Raw genomic sequence first — 6000 nt, 5'->3', positions numbered from 1 at the left:
GTTTCGACACACATTTGCACAGATTATCAAGGCAGCACGCTTCTGCCTTGATAGCATTGCTGCTAATACCTGCCTTACAGCTTTCAAACTAATCTTTATTGACAATTGTCCACAGCCAGGACGGTCCACAGGGGCCGACGGGCCGTTTGGACTCGTACAGTGCGAGCACATTAATCGTGAGCTTTGGCTTCACATCGCAGACGATTCACTTGTCCTGTATGAGTTTGAATTAATAACATTTCTGAAATCGTACAGTGTTTCCAGCTTCATGCATATCAGCCAGTGGATTACCGGTACTGTATGTAGAGAGGGGAACTGTGGGGTCATGTGGCCAATAATGGACATGTTGTCTCCATATTTGGTCCATAAACAGGAGAAGATGTGACGAGTGTTAAAATCACTTGTTATAAAGTGTCATCTGTGTATTATATTCTGCAAAGATGAGATAAAAATGAGATCAATGAGATACATCATTAACCCACATAAATAAAAGATTTGGAAATATTTAGGAAAATCATGAAACACTTCAAAATATCAAAGCTCATGGAAATCATCATTCAAGCCCCAGAAATGGACTTTTGAAATAATTGATCCAAAACGCTCCCGAGGATGAACCCACGACGTTTCCTCTGTCGCCACCTGCAGGACAAACTCCAGATCCACAGCTGCTCAGACTGTAATTAACATAATTAACAGTGAACGATCAGGACGTTGATTGTTCTGTCGTTATCGTGCTGAACGCTGCAGCCTGTAGGGGGCGCTGCCAGTGTCTCATCTGCTGTGTGTTTTAACCAAAGTGTTTGTGTGTTTGTTTCAGATCCCTGCTGAGCTGATCGCTGTCGAACACTGGTGACACTCCACACGCCTGCACAAGGTAACACACACACACACACACACACACACACACACACACACACAGGACCAATTTGTAATTAGTCTGCGTGTGCGTGTGATGAATTCTTGGGTTTGTACCTCCTGCAGTCGGGCCGCTACAATCGGTTAGAAACCACATCCATCATGACAGCACACACACACACACACACACACACACACACACTCTCTCACACACACACACACACACACACACACACACACACACAGATCCCTGAGGTTTATGTTTCTCATCTGTATCCATGGTTACATTTGGAAACGTTATGTGTTTGAAAACTTTTGCACAGCTGATAGTTTGTTTTGTCAGCTGTGATGTGTTGTGTGTGTTTGTAGCAGTGTGTGTGTGTGTGTGTGTGTGTGTGTGTGTGTGTGTGTGTGTGTGTGTGTGTGTGTGTGTGAGTGAGTCTCGGGATGTTTCCATATGTTTTAATGTGTCTATTAGAGAAGCCAGAGGTCAAAAGGTCAAGCAGCTCTGCAGCTAACCCGCTAACTGATTAGTTCAGCCTGCTGCTGGCAATGAGGCTGACTGCAGGAGGTACATACACACACACACACGCGCACACACACACACACACACACACACACACATACACACACACACACACATACACACACTGCCAAATGATGCCAGAGGCCCAGTAGGCTGCAGCATGCCATTACTCTCCCTCTCTCAGTGGATCTTGTTTCTGAGGCGCCTCGGTGGCTCCGTCACTGCTCACGCTGGAAACTCGCCCAGTCCTCCTCCTCCTCCTCCTCCTCTACTTCTTCTTCTTCCTCCTCTTCTTCTTCTTCTCTCCTCTCTTCTGCTGCAATGATCAAAACTTGAAACCTGAGATACGTCCTCATCTTTCTGCTGTTTTATCTAAACTGTTGTGTAGCCCGGACATTAATACCTTCACTCCAGAGGAACATTATGTTTATGTGAAAGCTTAGCTGCCTGTTCAACCTAAAACACATGATGATTCAGATTCAGAGCTTTTGTCTCCTCGTACAAAAAGAAAACATTCCTGTATGACGTTCACAGGCGCAGAGCTCATCACCAGAGTCGTAGACCAGAGAACATAACTGTCTCAGCTGGTTGGTCCCAAACGTCACACTGAATCCTTTTCCACCAAGTTCTCGAACTGTCTCCTTAAAATTATTTGACGCTCGGTGCTGTCGTGCATCTCTATGAAAACAAAAGTCATTTTCTGAGAGTCTCATCAGATTTGTTCTGATCCGACAGGAGCAGAGCTCAGAGATTACTTTGTAACTTGTGGGATTAAAAAGTAGATTTATCTTCACTCCTGTTTATCGACCTGACTGCAGCAGTGATCCGTGGAGGTCACACAAACGAACAAAGGTCGAGTCGTTTTTAGACATTTTAATGCAGAATTCTTATATTATTATATCTTAACAATTATCTCTGACAGAAGTGGAAGCTCAGCTCTGCACTCGAGACACAAACAGCAGCGTGGTTTCAGTCGTCAATCTGTCAGATAGTCTGTGAATCCTATCATCTGCTTAATATTCCTTTTAGAAAAAACACGAGTAAAAACTAAAGTGGTGAGCTCTCAACATGTGAGTGGAGCGTTTTAGCGACGGAGAAAAACATCTGTTTGTCGGTTCAGTTGTTATTTAATCCTTTGGCTGGTGGTCTGCAGGGTCCAGACAGTGATAACGAGGAGAAAACCAAATGTCCTGGTGGCTGTTGATTCCTCCTCACAGCGGGTCGCAGCACAGAGCAGCAAACACAACCATCATTTATTTTCATCCAGCTGTCATTTTTTATCTTTGTGTTAAACTCAGTTTCTTCTTCTCCTAAAAGCAGACGAGCCGACAGCTCAGTGTGTTTCTCAAACTGAGGAGAAGCTTTCAGACCAATCAGCATCTACAATTTATAAAAACAACACAGAGCACTTCTGAGGGTTTTATTTTTTTATGCTGTGCGTCTTTAAAACACAGAAATGTCCAAATCTGTCAGTATATGGACTCGTGTTTGTGTTTGGACAGCTGGTTCCAGCTGGATGAACGACATGTTTGGTTTCATTATCACGTCAAATTACATTCATGTCTTTTTTTTCTGTTTGAAGTCTAAAAGACGGACCGGAGGATCCATCAGATCCGTCAGATCCGCAGTCACATGGCAGCACAAACCTCATTAATGTCTATAAACCCCTTCTCTCTGTTCTCCTGCCTCAACATACAGACACACAGTATACAGTCTCATCAACAAACAATGTGATGTGTGAACATCCCTCAACATGATGTTTTCTCTTTACCAAGTCGTTTCCAGTCGACTCAGGCCCGTTGGTTCCTAGTGAAGATGTAAAAATGTCCTCAAACAGCTGCTCACTGTAAATTTATATCAGACAAACAGGAGGACATTTGCATTTGTCGGACTATTTTCAGCAGCAGATTAATCGATATTTGGTGCTGTAGTGAGTATTTGTGGCAGCAGGACAGCATATGTGGGATTGAGTTAAAATAAACTGCAGTCAGTGTGTTCATGGTGATGAAGGAACAGCAGCGTGGCTCAGAGGAAGAAGATTTATCAGGCTGTGAGTCTGAACATGAAGAAATTTACAGAATATCAACAGACCCAGCTTTAGACTCTTTATCCGTCACTTGCTGTGTTGTTACGACACAGATTTCTTATGTTATTTCCTCACATACCTTTGGGGATCAGTTTCTCTGAGCAGGAAGGATCAGTTGGTCCTGGTTAGAACTGGTCCTGGTCTCATACAGGGCTGAAGGAAACACCTCTGAAGTGAAGCACTGTCTTAGTGTGCCTTTATTCTTTCAGCATCAAGTAAACACTGTCCACCAACTTTTAACTGTGTGTGAGCACCAAGCATGTAAACACAGAGTCCACCTCTCCTCGTCCAGCTGTAGTCCTGCGGTGATGACAGGTCCCTGTTAAGATGTGGTGGAGACAGGTCTGTGTAAAGATGTGGTGGAGACAGGTCTCTGCAAAGATGTGGTGGAGACGGGTCTGTGTAAAGATGTGGTGGAGACAGGTCTCTGTTAAGATGTGGTGGAGACAGGTCTGTGTAAAGATGTGGTGGAGACAGGTCTGTGTACAGATGTGGTGGAGACAGGTCTGTGTAAAGACGTGGTGGAGACAGGTCTGTGTACAGATGTGGTGAAGACAGGTCTCTGTTAAGACGTGGTGGAGACAGGTCTGTGTAAAGATGTGGTGGAGACAGGTCTGTGTACAGATGTGGTGAAGACAGGTCTCTGTAAAGATGTGGTGGAGACGGGTCTCTGTAAAGATGTGGTGGAGACAGGTCTCTGTTAAGATGTGGTGGAGACGGGTCTGTGTAAAGACGTGGTGGAGACAGGTCTGTGTAAAGATGTGGTGGAGACGGGTCTGTGTAAAGATGTGGTGGAGACGGGTCTCTGTAAAGATGTGGTGGAGACGGGTCTGTGTAAAGACGTGGTGGAGACAGGTCTCTGTAAAGATGTGGTCGGATGTCCACGTTCAAAACACTGTTTGTGTCCACTCGCTGCCTCCCTCTGTCACACAGAAAAGAAACGTAAATGTTCACCCACAATTCAATGCAACACAACTTGACTACTATAATTTTGTGTCGGCTGCAAACTTGTGATAACGTGTCGTCGCTGCACAGATGCAGAATGTTGCACATCTGATAGAAACTGTAGGTCGGAGGAAACAAAGAAGTTGCAGCCTTCATGTCTGTAGCTGCTCTTTTGCTCCCAGTAGTTCACATCCCAGCACAGCCCATAATAACCAGCATCATGCATGGTTACCATGATGACAGTAAGTGTAGAGAGAGAGAGAGAGAGAGAGGTGTTGTTTGAGCCAGTTGGACTCTCTCTCTCTCCTCTGTCCCTCCTTCTCGACTCTCTCCATCATCTGTGTCGTAGGACTGGATTTGAATCTGAAAGCTCTTTTGTTGTTTGTCTGAAAGGAGCTCACACACACACACACACACGCACGTACAGACGCACGCACGCACGCACACACACACACACACACACACACACACACACACACACACACACACAGAGGGGCTCGATCAGCCAAATCAGTGCAGCAGTAACTGTGAAGAATACAAAGCAGTGAGGCTGATTTTTTCACTGCACAACAAATTAATTTCTAAATTGACTGCGCTGCTCAAAAAAGAAGCAAATTACACAGTTTGTAGGTTTGATGCAGAAAAACAAGCTGACAGACACACAGCTGTGACGGATTATCATCATACCATCAACGTGATGCTAACATGTTAGCATTCAGCTGCGGAAAGATGCCAGTTAAGAGTTAAACACATTTTTCAAACAATACCGAAAATAAAACCCGACTACAACCAAAATAAATCAATCACTGATAAAATCTTTCACTATATGACACCATCAGAATAAATAATTATCAGATAATCATTTTAGCCTTCAGAGAAACACATCGGTTTAAACATCTCATCTGTTCAAAATTATTTGTACATTACAGAAGAAAATGTGAATATTTTCATCTTAAGGTTTCAGCAGATCGATTCCTTCTATTGTTGATTTTATTGTGATTGAAAGTTATTTCATGGTGTTTTCATACTGTGTACTTCTGCATATCTGCAGTATTGAATTCTACTTTATTAATGTTTATAAAAAATATATGTGTTTAATGATTTTATCAGGTTGTCTGTCAGGACACAATGTTTGTTCAACCAAAATAACCCATCTGTCTCTTTAAGGGTCGCTGTAACTAATAATAATAATAATAATAATAATAATGATAATAATAATTGTGTAATAATCCTAGCTTGATTCCTGAGGCTGATAACATTTTAGAGTAGAAAAATTATATTATTATTATTTTCTTCTTCCTCTTAATATTATTATTATTATTATAATATTAATGATATCTCAGGAGGTCAGCGGTGAGGGTCAGAGGTCACTGTGGGAGGTCAGTTGTGATGTGAGCTGCTGTGATTCAGTGTAATGACACAAAATGACGAAAATGCTTTTAGTCCCTCAGAGCTGAGAGCTTTTACACACACACACACACACACACACACACACACACACACGACACACCAGTAAAAAGCTCACGATGATCAAAGTCTTCAGTGTGTCTCTGAGTGTGTGTGTGTGTGTGTGTGTGTGTGTGTGTGT

At 43.1% G+C, this 6000-nt stretch overlaps 1 protein-coding gene across 7 annotated transcripts in view; it reads left to right on the top strand.

Moving 5' to 3' along the window:
* Nucleotides 1-6000, top strand: part of LOC311265780 (extracellular sulfatase Sulf-2-like) — a gene marked incomplete at its 3' end in the record, with an annotated part of 129433 nt that overhangs the window by 77467 nt on the left and 45966 nt on the right. For all 7 annotated transcript variants that reach the window (XM_084367764.1, XM_084367768.1, XM_084367765.1 and 4 more), the window contains exon 2: nucleotides 818-874. The remainder of the gene's footprint in view (nucleotides 1-817; nucleotides 875-6000) is intronic.

Source organism: Pagrus pagrus, assembly GCF_965226575.1.
Source record: "Pagrus pagrus genome assembly, chromosome: 11".
Taxonomy (NCBI): Eukaryota; Metazoa; Chordata; class Actinopteri; order Spariformes; family Sparidae; genus Pagrus; species Pagrus pagrus.
This window is presented reverse-complemented; position numbering and strand designations above follow the sequence as displayed.